Raw genomic sequence first — 15,642 nt, forward strand, 5'->3', positions numbered from 1 at the left:
GAGAGGTATTCATTCATACATATATTACATATGTTTCAAATTAAAGGTCAGATAAATTGATAATGCTTCAAAGATAGTGATGTGGATATTTTTATTGTATTCAAACATTTTCAGCCCTAATCCTTACACTTTATAGACAGAATTCTTATGATTTTAAAGAAATACTTTCCAGGAGGATAAAAACTTTGTGGTAAAAGATAAATACAAAGGATAAAGAGTCAATTAGCTGGATATTAGTTTTCAAAAAGATAAACTGTAGACAAGGATCTCAATTATTGTTTTTATAATTCTATTTTATTTTTATTTGAAAGAGCACAAAGGTCATTGCTCTTAATGCACATGCCTCATAAAGAACTATAAGGTTTTTCATTTGCTATCTGTTACCCACTGATGTCTGGATAAATCTTTACAGTACCATAAATTTCCACAATATAAACTCAATAAAAGGCTACATGGCATGCACTCTGGAAACATCTGCACTTGCCATCTATAATATTTCTATGCCAAAGAAGAGATTGTGTTCAACCTTCCCTTTAAACAATACTAACTAATTTGGTGCAAGTCTTTGGCTTACGGTACAAAGATTTCTCTTGGATAGGAACAGGAAAAAAAAGTCAGTATCTTAGGCTTTTAATGTTGAGACTGGAAAACTGCCCTCTGCTTCATGTAGTCATTTCATCAAAGCAAACTACAAGCTCAAAATCATTTTTGATACCAAAACTATACCACAAAGCCTGCAAATATGCTATCTGGTGCTCTTCCATAACCACAGAAATTGAAGGAATATTTGCTATCATTTATAGTTTAATTCTATATTTAAGTAGCAAAAGAGAGGTCACCGAGTATACAATATGTCATTTAATAAGAATGTGAGTGCTCTCCTCACATATATTTTTTTTAAAAAAAGGAATGATACAGAGAAGCCTAGCATATCTCCTGTGCCAGGATGATATGCAAATTTGTGAAGCGTTCCATATTGGGGGGCAGAAAAAAAGAATGTGAACTAGTTCTATAAAAATAAGGGTACTGAATTGTCTCTGGATTGAAGTTGAAAAAATTCCCAATGATTATAATTTTCATCTGCAACATGAAATTGCTGTTGTAAATTTGTCAAACCTAAAAAAATTAAAAGAATAGGATAAGTATATCTCAAGTTTTTTTGAAACTGAACTCTTGAACTCACTTCTCAAAAAAAAAAAAAGCTTTTTGTTTAATAGACTGTCATGTAAATTCAAATTCAAACGGATAAAGAATGTTTACAGAAGAGAGTGAATAAAACATGAAAACCATGGAATTTTAAACAGAGTTAATGCTGTAGGGAAATGTATTAATACTGCATTTGTAGAAAAATATGGGAATTTGATGAGGAAAGGCTAAATAAGGATTTTGACAATTTAACGATGAATTGGTTAAAAAAATGTAATTTAAGGAAAATATCTCCTACATTTATTTATTTATTTAATTTATTTATTTATGATTTATTTATTCATGAGAGACACAGAGAGAGGCCAAGACACAGGCAGAGGGAGAAGCAGACTCCCCACAGGGAGCCTGATGCAGGACTCGATCCCGGGACCCCAGGATCAGGCCCTGAGCCAAAGGCAGATGCTCAGCCTTTGCAAGCATCTGCATAGTATAGTAAGTAAACTTTTAAGGCAGTATAGTAATTACCTTTCCTAAGAAATTATATTTGCAACATGAAATCGTAAATCCATTTCTGCTCATTTAAAAATGCATGCTAACATCCAGGGCTTAAAAATGTGCTGATGCAACATGCCCTAGTAAAATTCAAGACTTGATCTATACTGACAAACTTTGATGTAGCATAAATGCATTGATTACCAATGATCCTCTATGCTTTTAATAGTAGGCTTATTTTTTTACAATTTTTTATTTTACAATTTTTTTAAAGACAAAGTTTTGTTTTGTTTTTTAAGATTTTTATTTATTTATTCATGAGAGACACACAGAGAGAGACAGAGAGAGAGAGAGAGGCAGAGACACAGGCAGAGGGAGCAGCAGGCTCCATGTGGGGAGCCCAACCTGGGACTCGATCCCTGGTCCAGGGGGCCTGGGCTGAAGGCGGCTAAACCGCTAAGCCACCTGGGCTGCCCTATTTTACAAATCTTATGATAACTTCACAGTTATCTTTTATTATTTTTTTAAAAGATTGTATTTATTTATTCATGAGAGACACAGAGAGAGAGAGGCAGAGACACAGGCAGAGGGAGAAGCAGGCTCCCTACAGGAAGCCCAACGTGGGACTCGATCCCAGGACCCCGGGGTTACGCCCTGGGCCGAAGGCAGGCGTTCAGCCACTGAGCCCACTCAGGCGTCCCCACAGTTCTATTTTTTAGACAAAGTAGAGTTCTAAAAATAGAAGTAGCTACTAAATATATGTTTAATAATAGATCTGTGTGTTAGACCTATATATGCCACTGGTTAGAGTAGGTTTTTAAGATCAGGCCTCATGGCTTCCACTCCTTTCTATTTAATCATTCTAGCAAGTTATAAAAACATCTTTTGAAAAATTATTTGAAAGATAATGTATACTCATTGTAAACATAATTTAAAAATTAAAGAATAAAGCAAAATATCTCTTCCTTAACTCCTTCCTCCTACGGTCTCCTTCTAAGACATATATTTATTTACATACATTTTCTGGCTAATACTTAGTATTGCCACTGTATATACATAAATCATTTTTTTAAGTTTTTTTTTTTTTAAGAGAGTCAGAGAGAGAGAGGCAGAGACACAGGCAGAGGGAGAAGCAGGCTCCATGTAGGGAGCCTGAGGTGGGACTCAATCCCGGGTACCCAGGATCACGCCCTGGGCCAAAGGTGGCGCTAAACCGCTGAGCCACCCGGGCTGCCCAAATAATTTGTTTTAACAAATAACTCTCCTCAACTATTTTGTTTGCAATAAAAATATAGATTAGCCATATTTCCATATTAATACATACAGATCTCCCCCATTCTCTTAAACAGCTACATATTCTTCAAACATATTAATATATTAAAATTTACTTAATAATTTAGTTAGAAGTAAGCCTTTAAGTTGCTTCCAGTTTTTTCTTATTACTTTATTGCTGAAACGAAAATCCTTGAACATATGTATCATTGTAACTTCTTAAAATATATTAGTCGGATAACGTTTTAGAAATAAAATCATTGGCAAATATTGGTTATGAAAATAAAGATGTCCATATATCATATTTATTTAATATAATGCCTGCAAATTCATATGACTGATAAATTTTATTTTTTTAATAAGCACAACTAAAGAAGAAATTAATTCCTATTAATACTGATGTTATGTAGAGACTGTACCTCCCCACCAAAATTCATATGTTGAAGTCCTAAATACTAAGCTAGCTTTATTTGGAGATGGGGCCTCTAAAGTAACTGAGGTTCAAAGAGGTCATATTGGAAGTCCGGCCAGATAGGATTAGTATCCTTAAAAGAAGAGACACTGGAAAAAAAAAAAAAAAAGAAGAAGAAGAGACACTGGGGTTTGCTTTCTCTCCTCCCACGCGCACTGAGGAAAGGTCAGAAGTAGATATAGCAAGAACATGGCCATCTACAAGCAAACAAGAGTGCTCTGACCAGAAAACAACCTTGCTGACACCTTGATCTCAGAATTCTTCAGTCTCCATACCTGTAAGACAATAGATTTTGTTGTTTAAGCAGCCCAGTCTTTGGTATTTTCCTATGATAGGCCAAGCCGACTAAGACTGCTGTTGTTATCACAATTTTCAGTTCAGTAGAGGAACAATGATCTAAATCAAAATTGCTGATAGTTATCTAGAACAGCTTTTACACTTCCATTTGGCTAGATATGACTTGTTAGCCAATTCAATGCATTTTCAAGTAAAAAGTACGCATGTATGTGTAAAAATGACATACAGGGTGAAAAACAGATTCATGTCTTGGGAGTTAGCATTCAGAAAGTGTTTCATTTTCTTTCTTAGAAAATATTTAGCTTTTTAGAAAAATACTCATGTTCCAAAGAGTGTTTATAAAAACTAAGAAATGAGAGGTTTCTTAAAATATGAAAAGAATAAATGAAAACAAAGCCATAGTGTAAAGGGAGAATTACTGAATGTTTATGCATCTATAATCAACCAACCACTGTTTCATTGACTGTCTCTTCATAAGCAGGTTATTATTTCATGTGTGGGTAGATATCTGTATGGAATAGAAATCATTCCTCACATAACAATGAAAATTTAGAAGTAAATTTCATGTATCTATTCATTACATACTTACTCTTCTATATCTCTCAAAATAAAAATCACACATCGCCAGATACGGAAGTTCTACTATTGAAACTTTACAAATGAAGAAGCTCAGGCTCAAAGAAATTAGGAAACGCATCCAAGTTTCCCAAACCAGTAAGTTACAGCAGAAAGATATTAACCAAGATTTTCACGAGTATCAAAGCTTGTGTTCTTTCACCTGAAATGTGTTCTTTCTCTCATATGCCTTCAAATTTGTGTTGAACAAACCACGATGGGGTCCATTCTACATGAGCTCTGTGGGAGAAAAGTGATGAGGGAGGAGCAGAGCGATGTGGGATCAGAGAAGTGAATAGAGAAGCAGAGTAATAAATGCTCTGATAGAAGCAGGCCCGGGGAGCAGGAAATAGACAGCTGACAGTCTGGAGAACAGCAAAGAAGGCTCCCAGGGAGGGGGATGCTTGGAACGGTTTTACAGGATCCATGGGAATTATCCAGCTCAACAAGGGAATGGGAAGTCTAAAACATTCGCTGTCAGACTTGAGTTCCCTGTAATATGGAGCTGCGGCCTAGCTTGCTGCTCCAAGGCCTGCTCATGAATAAGTACTGTGGATGCATTTTAACCACGTTGATATTTATCTACTTACAGCTCTAACCCAATTTGTATGTACATATATTACGTGTCTGCATTTGAATTTTTTTCTCTATCGTAGTTTTTGGAATCCATGAGTTCACAACCCACTTCCAATCACATCTTAGGGTTCATTCTAGTTTACTCCCTCTCCCTATTCATAACTTCCTTCTCTGACAGTGAGAAAGCTACGTCCCATTATTCTTATTTTGTTAACATTTCATTCACTCCCTATGCTAACCAATCCCTCACTACCACAGCCACACATCCCGTGTAGACACTTTGCTTGGCAGCTCTTGCACTAGGATACACACCACCGTCACCTCACTCAAGGTGTAATATCTCACACTCATCCACTCCACACGTAGACATCCTCCCACCTTATTTGGGCTCTGAAACCCCACAGCGGCCATCCCTCTGCAGGGATGTCCCACACCAGGCTACCCCACCCTTTCCACAGGGATGACTTACTCATTCCGCTTGATTCTAAACATTGCTCATTAGGGCCACCCCAAAGTGAGCTCATGCCTCGCTTACTGTGCTGTGCCCCACCTAAAGGCCGCAGGGCTAAATTGCTCAGGAAGAGAAGAGGGAAATGCCACAGATTCTGAGGTTTGAAAGCCATGGCCAATATACAATTCTGTACTTGGAGCAGGAAAAAAAATATATTGTTTTCAAGATACAAACTAGTCAAAATGAAGCTAGGCAAAATCGTCCTGGGTAAGGATAAGATCCTGTGGTGATGAGGAAAAAGTGAGATTTTTATATTTATCCAAATGAAGCATGGATTTTAGAATATTGTCACACGAGACAGATATCTCAGTTTTAGGGAATACCTGTTTGCTGGCTTTATTTCACTCACCATTTATCAGCATTACAGGGTGAAAGACAGATGACCCTTAAATAATTCAACACCAGGAAATCCTCAATGCCCTTAAATTTTAATTCTCTCTCTTTTAGTCTCTCTCTCTCTCTCTCTCTCTATATATATATATATCTTTGACATCGCTGCATATATTGTTCAATGTCATTATGTATGTACATATATAATGTTTAATATCATAAAACTTCTTTTACATTGGAGGTATTTGGGTACTTGTGAAGGTATTGTGTACTTTGGGTACTTACTTGGGAAAATCTATGATTATTCATTTAGAAAGTCATTTTCTTGTTTTTGTTTTCTTAGTTTTTATTAAATACATCCAAAATATGTGAACAAATCAGAAATGAACTGAGTGGAAAGCTATAATGCCTCCATTATTAAAGGAGATATTAGGGATCTCTGGGTGGCTAAGCGGTTTGGCGCCTGCCTTTGGCCCAGGGCGCGATCCGGCAGATGCGGGATCAAATCCCATGTCGGGCTCCCCGTGCATGGAGCCTGCTTCTCCCTCTGCCTATGTCTCTGCCTCTCTCTCTCTCTCTGTGATGACTATCATAAATAAATAAAAAAAAAATTAAAGCTTAAAAAAAAATAAAGGAGATATTATTGATAGAGTTTTAAGACCACTCCATGTATTAGTGACCTTGCTCCTGCATTTGGGCGACTTTGGACATGGCTATTTCCACATATAAAAATGATAACTGGCGGCCACAGCATAATGCTCTGCTTCAATTAAGAAATAATTGAGAGGCACCTGGCTGACTCGGTCAGTAGAGTGTGCAACACTTGATCTTGAGGTTGTGAGTTTGAGCCCCATGTTGGGTGTAGAGATTACTTTTTAAAAATGGGGGAAAAGCCTTTAAGAACTGTAACATGTCTTTTGTATTATCAATTTTAAGACTTTATCTTAAGGAAAATTTCCTAAGAAAATCAGAAGATACACAAATTTTGAGTGATAGTAATAAAGATAATTGTATTGTATAAATTTTTAAAAATGGAAACCACTTGGGGTGTCTGAGTGGCTCAGGCAGTTAAGAATCCAACTCTTGATCTCAGCTCAGGTCATGATCTCAGGGTGGAGAGGTCGAGCCCAGCATCAGGTTCTTTGCTGGGTGTGGAGCCTGCTTAAGATTCTCTATCTCCCTCTCCTCTGCCTCTACCTCTCACTCTAAAAAGTAAAAAAAAAAAAAAAAAAAAAAAAAAAAAAATTTAAATGGAAATTACTTGAGGTCCAACAATACAAGAGTGATTGATGAATAGTTATTTCACAGTCACAAGATGGGACATATTATGATCTTAAAAACAATTTGGGATACTGATTAGGAAATAACTGTTTTTTATCTTTTTGAGTGAAAACCTAGTATATATTAGTATACATAAACATGGTTTTATGTTTAAAAAACAAAGGAAGGGGAATCCCTGGGTGGTGCAGCGGTTTGGCGCCTGCCTTTGGCCCAGGGCGCGATCCTGGAGACCCGGGATCGAATCCCACGTCGGGCTCCCGGTGCATGGAGCCTGCTTCTCCCTCTGCCTGTGTCTCTGCCTCTCTCTCTCTCACTGTGTGCCTATCATAAATAAAAAAAAAATTTTTAAAAACAAAGGAATATATGTATATATTTGTGCATATGTACATAGAAAAGGGTCTGATTAGGTATAGATTAAAATATCATTATATTCTGGGGTTAGGATTGGTTTTATGTTTATTTTTGTTGTTCTCCTCCAAATAATCTTTTTCTTCATCTCTTCAATAAACAGTTATTAACTCTATCTTATTCCAGGTTCAAAGAGAAAATTTTATTGTTTTTCTTTAAATAGAGTATGCCTTAATATTCTTTCTAGCTAAGTAAGTGCCCTCTCTTCTTATTTTTAATTATCCAAAAAGGCATCAGAAAAAATATCCTAGAACTCCTCAATTTATATGCTGAGTGATTTAAGCCTTGGAAAACTAAGGACTAAGTGAATTCTTTGAATTTTACCCCCCAAATAAGAAAACTTAGGGAAAGTAAAGGCAAAACTTTATCTCTGAGCATATATAAAATTCTCTATACAAGAAATTGTGGCATGTATTAGTTTGAGCCATAGGTACACAGTGGATGACTTAGCAAATCGATATCTCTGTGTAGCCATTGCAATAAAACCAAAGAAATGAAGATCCTAGATCCTAATTTCTAGCACTAAAAAACTGATTACCAGAAAAATGTTATCCTACCTATCTAGACCAATTTGAAACACAGTGCATTGTAAATTTTGTGTATTTTCAAGTAGTTTAATTTGAAATATTAATGTAACGCTTACTAAGTAGGAGGGTGATGATGAAATATAGGAAAATATATTTTTTTATTTTAAGGTCTCTTGTGAGCACAGACAATTTCAAAATCAGTAGCTACATTCTTTGCCATTCATTTTTTGTAAATTGGTTTAGACGCTTATATTATAAACAACAACATAATATCAAGAGGAGTTAAGGGTGCGGCTGTAACTTACAGAGGGAGGAGTGTGACTTCAGGAAGTGGCTACAGCCTGTGTGCGCTGGACCCGGAGTAGCAAGATGCTTCAACAGCCCCGAGCACCGTTGGTATGTTTACCTTCTTATTTCGCTCTAAAATTGGAAAAGTCAGTAAACCCCAAGGGAGATTTAAACCATCCTTTTCTCTAATGTACATTATGTGTCTTTGAACTTCTATTAAACATTCTCCTGAATTACTACTTTTGGATTATGATAGGATCAATTTTGTGAGCACTTTTCTGTATTACGAACTGTGACCATGAGATTTTGCAGTAGCACCTGGCACACGTCTCAAGGCCAGCCGTGAGGTCCTCTGTGAGGCGTTGCCCCACGCCAACAGCAATCATGGTGGAGTGAGATTGTTCTGGTATCCGTGATCCTACAGTTCACACTGCAGGCTTTCAAGGCTTCCCCTCCCATCTGCAGGGGACACAAGAGGCTCTTTCCTTTGCTCTCTCCATTCCCCACAGCAGTCTGGCTCACGCAGATGCACACACAAGGGTAGGCGGGGCTCCTGCTACTTCTACTACTTTCCGTATCACGGCACAGGAATCTGGTGATTCTTTAAGGAATTACCATTTCTGTAACAATGGTTCTTTATAATACTCAAATAATTATTCTGAGCAAAGGAAAGAGTAGAGCACAGGAAAAAAGAGAAAAAGGGATGAGCCATAGATATGATTGGTCTTTGCACATGTATGAACAAAATGATAAACCGTGATACCGGGACACTGGACTAGTAGCTAAAACGTGCACATTCCAGGCCCACATCTGTCGTCCTTGCTTTAGGTAAATTTGCTGTTACTTTACTTGTTCTGTGGGCCTCAGTTTTCTTAGTTGCAAAATAAGAAACTCCTCTAGGTGAACTCTGCAATTGCTTCCAGCCAGAACATTCCCACTGTGTTTCCAGTGACACACGGAGGGATGCCCTGTAAGGGGAAGGTGCGCTCGTTTACCCGAGGAGAAGCATGTCCTTGATGAAAGAGCGCAGCCTGAGTCCTCCGCCGGGTTCCAGGGCCACTCTACTGCGGGTGTCGGGAGGTACTCAGCAAGGTCACTTAAAGTCTCTGGACTTCAAAAAAAAAAAAAAAAAAAAAAAAAAAGTCTCTGGACTTCAGTTGCCTTGCCTATAAGAAAAGCAAAACTATCTCTAGATTTTGTGCAGCCCTGGTATCAGCGATTCTATAAACAGTCCAGTTGGTGCACACTTTATATCACTAGTGGGCAATATCACTAGTGGGCTCTAACAAACTTCCTTTATTTAAAGTGTTATCAAGAAGTTAGGCAAAAATCTGCTGACATAAGTTATTTTTAAGAGACCATGACATGGTCACTAACCTTTTCCTCACTTATCATCGTAGTATAAGGACGCTCTCTGTGGACAGTGGGGCAGAGGCAGCAGAAGTGCAAATTTATAGTTTGCACCTCGCCCCCAGGCCAGAGTCACATTCCTTCTGGATGATGCGCTCCCGCCCAGAGCTGCCTTCACTTCCGAGAAGCAGGGGGGCTGCTACCCTCCCCCCCCACTCCTCCAGGGTGGGGCGGGGAAAACTCTCCAGTTAAGCTTTGAAAGCAACTTTTAATTCTGTCCGTATCTTGATGACGGCTCAGGTCCTCTATCTACAGAAAAGTGAAACCATCTGAATTCATCTTTAAAAAAGATGGAAAATTATATTGTGATTTAACCTTTAGCCATTAGTAGATACACATGGAGAGAGAGAGAGAGAGAGAGAGAGAGAGAAGAGAGAGAACAGAGAGGGAGTCCTTTTTAAAATTAATACATGCGTTGCATCGGAATGATTAGTTTCTACCTATCTGCAAACACCCACCTTAGGTAGTTTTTTCCATTAAAGTAATTCGACATTTAAATACAAAATTCCAACTTTATCTCTCGCTACTTAGAAAAGGGCTTTGTTTAAATAAAATACCAATTCACTGTCAAAAATATAAACACAACGAAATGTTTAGCTTCTCAAGGGGTGAAAGTGGCAACAAATTAAATTTGAGAGATAAAGACTTTCAGTTTTTTTTTTTTTAAGTTTTGAGGGTGTGTATTCTATAAATGAGAATACACATTAGGATAATTGGCCTGGTAATGTACACACCTTGAGAACAGACAGTTAAATTTGACTGCGGATTTCTAAACCTCACTGCAACCTTTGGCAGTCTTATTATCTGCAGTGATTATTATGTTTGCCTCTGTGCCTTGCCTTCAGGAAAGACCTGTTTGATGGCTATTAACCTACATGTGCTGAATCTTAGTGGCGTAAAATAATCCAGGTTGAAATTCTTTAATGATAGAAGGTGGCTTTTAACATGAAAGAAAAATTTGACATTTAAGTCAATTCTATTATTTCTTCACTTTTTGGTGCTATTTCTAATATTGATTTCTAAGTTTATTTTAACATAGGTTTTCCCTCTTGCTTTCTCCTAAAGGTCCCCATAATGTCATTTGACATTTTCCATGAGACATCTTATTTGTCTGTATGTGTTTGTGTATACATTTCGTGTGAGTGATGACAACAGGAGAAATTGAGCTATTACATACTTAACTATCTGTTTTACATTTACTTATATTTTGAGAGCACTAAACATAATAAACTGTTATTGGTCACCACCAAATGAGAACATCTTCACAGTCATCTTGGAGAGTATGATGTAGGGTTCAAGAACACCGGGTCTGACCCCAGACAAAACTATATCCAAATCCTGGTCTGTGTGAACCTTGGCATATGACCTACCCTCTCCAGGCCTGGTTTTCTCAGCTGCAAAGGGAAGGTGTGTTGGAGTTGTAATCTTTAAAATGCCTTAGTTTCTGCTTCAAACAATAAAATGTTGCCTGAATTTCTCTTTTACCTCCTTCTGCATGTTAGTTTGCATTTTAATCACATTCTTTTTTTTTTAAAGTTGCCTTTGACTCATATTTTCCTCTGTTTCCAAAATGAAATTGGCTAGTGGAACAATATATAGTTTAGATATGGACTTAATCATGTCTTCTCTAATGGTTCAATGGGCTCCATGCTAATTTTGCCTGTTTCTCTGCTAGGGTTGCAATACTGGAGCACAGGTCTGCTTGAAAAGATCTCAGGCCTTCACCCTTCTACCTGACCCTGACCCTTATATATAAAAAAAAGTTCAGTTTGCTGCTTCAACTTCTTAACTGGTCTGATGCAGTTTTCTGTTGAACTCTTTGTCCTACAGTTTGTGCAGCATGATTCTCTATAATCAGGCCCTGGCCCCTCTGACCTGAACCAACTGATAGTACCAGTTTAAATGGGTTTAAATGATCACTATTTGGATCAAAGAACCAGAGAGTTCCTTTCATTCTGTGTCAACACCATCTCAATAGTTGTTTTTCAAACAGCATGGTCTCTTTATCGGGCAAAAGTGAAGCACTAATTTAAAATCTGTAGTCATCTTTAGGCATTACAAAGTCCATGTATACTTATCTTTTTAATCCCTTCTACCAACAAGATAATGCAGACAATGTATTACTATACTCTAATTTTATATGCAAGAAAATTAAAACCCAGAGACGTTAAACTAATTGCCCAAAGTTGCACAGTAGGCAAGGTAAAAAATGAGATATAACCTCAGGTTTTTTGAATCAGAAACCATTAATTTTTTCTCCAAAATCATATGACTCAATCATATAAATCAATCAATGACTTGAGAAAAAGTCATTTTATAAAATGTGAATCAAAATGAAGGAAGACAGTACCAATAAACATTTTTTGTTTCTCTTTAGGGGAAGAAGTGTGACCAGAAATAACATAATGATAAATTGAACACAAATTTATGAATAGAACTTTGCCTGGAGAGGAAAAAAATGACTCTGAAACTCCATCACCCATATTTATTTTTATCAAAATGTTTCTAGATTACTTATTGATATAGCCCAAGAAACCAGTGTCACTAGAAAAGTAAATTGTTTAGGCACATAGCCACAACACACAGTGTCCAGATCTGACTCAGAACATTTCAGATATATTACCAGTTGTTAATATAAAGAATATAATGCCTGAAAAAAAAAAGAGAACATAAAGTAAATTAAAAAATAAAATACTTAAAAAAAAAAGTGCTGATATTTTATTGTTAAAGTCAGAAGCAGGGATCCCTGGGTGGCTCAGTGGTTTAGTGCCTGCCTTTGGCCCAGGGCACGATCCTGGAGTCTGGGGATCGAGTCCCACATCAGGCTCTCCCTGCATGGAGCCTGCTTCTCCCTCCGCCTGTGTCTCTGCCTCTCTCTCTCTCTATGTCTATCATGAATAAATAAATAAAATATTTTTTAAAAAGTCAGAAGCAAACAAATATATTGGTAGAGGAGTTCAATGATAATTTGCTAATGACATACCAGAGTACACTGTTAAGCCTTGCTCATCTGAAATTTCCTATTGACAAAATTGGAATAATATTGATGAAAATAATCTTATTAGTCAATTATGGGAAACTTTAAGTGTGGTTTATTTCTACATAAATACTTGCTCATTCAATAATTGTTACTTATTACATTTATTTATTTTTATTTGTTTATAGTAATTTCTATTTCTTTCTTTTGAGATGGTTAAACCATATTGCTAGGTATAATATCATGATACCTGTATGTGTAATTATAGAATTATGCGAATCTTCTACCAATATTACTATATACCCAATAATAAGCATATATTTTTATTATACTCACATCACTGAAAAATTTCTACATTCTGGAATAGTTTTCCTATGAGTGAATGCTGTGTGTGGGTGCAAGAGTTATGACTCTGCATACTTATATTAGGAATCTTATTTAAAGATAAATATTTATTTATTTATTTATTTTTAAAGATTTTATTTATTTATTCATGAGAGACACAGAGAGAGAGGCAGAGACACAGGCTGAGGGAGAAGCAGGCTCCACGCAGGGAGCCGGATGTGGGACTCGATCCCAGGACCCCGGGATCACGCCCTGAGCTGAAGGCAGGCCCTCAACTGCTGAGCCCCACAGAGACCCCCTAAAGATAAATATTTAAATGTAACTATCTAACTACTTTTACTACATATATTGCATCTATGAGATAAATTGAACTCACATATGATTACTATATGATAGAGAATAACTGTAGAATAATAACATATTGCTGAACAAACCAAAATATCCTCTATCTTATAATACTATTAACATGTACCATGTATGAATAAAGCACTTGAAATAGAAACATGAATAAAATATGATCAGTTCCACTTGAGCTCTAACTCATTGAGTACGTTGTCAGAGAAGCCAACACAGCCACCTCACCACTTCCATTTATTAGTAGGAATCGCTTCACATTCTCAAGGGCTTCTAAATTTTTCTTCTTTTCCCTTTCTTTTTGAGCTCTAGAGGACAATCGACAGTATTTTTCTCTGGTAGCTGGCACTACAAACTCCTTCCCCTAGTGTTCTTTACTACCTAAGCCTGGGTTTATAGAGAATGTGGCCTTATAAGCTGTACACCACTTGCTGACACCCAGAATGTAAACATGGCCATATTCTACTTAACCATTCTACAACTAACCATGAGTAAGAAAGAGGGAGAGCTTTTTTTTTTTTAAGTGTATAGGCAATTCTAGAATTTATGTCTTCTACCCTTCAATTTCATTTGTGTTTTAGAATCATTCAGGGAGTACATTAAAATTGAGTTAAGTCTATTGAATCAAATCTATGGTAGTTGGGATGTGGGAATTCCCACTCCCATTTAAAAAAAAACTCTTAAGTGATAAAAACTGCTTCAAAATCTTATCATACAGTCATAAATCACAGCTGGTAAATACAATTCCAGGACAGTGACCTCCAAAGTAGATAAAAAAAAACTGGCTTGGTCATGACAGAAATATAATATTTCAACTTTTATGAATATTAATCTTCATCTAAAATAAATGGAGAGTTAAATTATCTCATCTTAAGACTTAGGCTGAAGATTATACTACAAATACAAGCACAGATGAAACACAAACAGAAAAGAGAGGCAGAGCTGACTTGTCTTCCGTAAGCATAAACTCCCTGAACTATGCACCATGAAGTAAAAATCAATGATGATGTCATCAGATATGTCAAAAAGTCATAGAAAGGTATCTAAAACTTTAAGACTATTTGTTTTTTTTTTTTTTTTTTTAATTTTATTTATTTATGATAGTCACAGAGAGAGAGAGAGGCAGAGACACAGGCAGAGGGAGAAGCAGGCTCCATGCACCGGGAGCCCGACGTGGGACTCGATCCTGGGTCTCCAGGATCGCGCCCTGGGCCAAAGGCAGGCGCCAAACCGCTGCGCCACCCAGGGATCCCTAAAACTTTAAGACTATTTGAAATATGGAGTCACATCAAAGAGAGTTACTGATATACTTCTAATGAAAAAGTGAAAAGTACATGCAAATTTATTTTTTTAATAATTATTTTATTCCTAATTCCTATTTCATGAATATTTTATAATGTGCATAATGTACTAGTACAATAGTAAATGCACATCATTTAAAAATAAATATACATGTGTTGGGATGTATTTAGGTAGTTTTTACCTGAAGAGTTGTTTTTTTTGTTGTTGTTTTTTAAATTTATTAGTTATGGATTTATTTTTTTTAATAATTTTATTTTTTATTGGTGTTCAATTTACCAACATACAGAATAACACCCAGTGTTCATCCCGTCAAGTGCCCCCCTCAGTGCCCGTCACCCATTCACCCCCACCCCCCGCCCTCCTCCCCTTCCACCACCCCTAGTTCGTTTCCCAGAGTTAGGAGTCTTTATGTTCTGTCTCCCTTTCTGATATTTCCCATACATTTCTTCTCCCTTCCCTTATATTCCCTTTCACTATTACTTATATTCCCCAAATGAATGAGAACATATAATGTTTGTCCTTCTCCGATTGACTTAACTTCACTCAGCATAATACCTTCCAGTTCCATCCACGTTGAAGCAAATGGTGGGTATTTGTCGTTTCTAATGGCTGAGTAATATTCCATTGTATACATAAACCACATCTTCTTTATCCATTCATCTTTCAATGGACACCGAGGTTACCTGAAGAGTTGTACAGTCAGAATAGTCTAGAGACTTTATTTTTTTATCCAATTAAAGGATATATTCCCTCAAAAAGCTTCCACTTTTTATGCAGGAAACCCCTGTTTGGAGAAGAATAACTAAATATCTCCTTATCTCAAATGAGCAACTGTTGTTTCTTTGAGACTCTTAACCCAGGTGGGACTACTCAGGTACTTAGTCATGCCAAGGAATGACTTCCCCTTTTGTGGATAAATCTGTAAATGGCAAAATAATTAGCTAACTAATGATTATTATTAAAGTATATGATGCTATCAATACCACAAGTGAATCTCAAAAATGGTGAGACCACAGAGCAGGAGTAGTAACCGATGACG

The 15,642-nt window shown here is 36.8% G+C and overlaps 1 non-coding gene across 1 annotated transcript; it reads left to right on the plus strand.

Annotated features, from left to right (window-relative positions):
- Positions 1–875: 875 nt before the first annotated feature.
- LOC140613690 (U6 spliceosomal RNA) lies at positions 876–981 on the plus strand. Its single transcript, XR_012014579.1, has one exon. It is a non-coding gene; the product is annotated as a U6 spliceosomal RNA (small nuclear RNA).
- The last annotated feature ends 14,661 nt before the right edge of the window (positions 982–15,642 follow it).

This window comes from Canis lupus, chromosome 21 (assembly GCF_048164855.1).
Source record: "Canis lupus baileyi chromosome 21, mCanLup2.hap1, whole genome shotgun sequence".
In the NCBI taxonomy this organism is placed as follows: domain Eukaryota; kingdom Metazoa; phylum Chordata; class Mammalia; order Carnivora; family Canidae; genus Canis; species Canis lupus.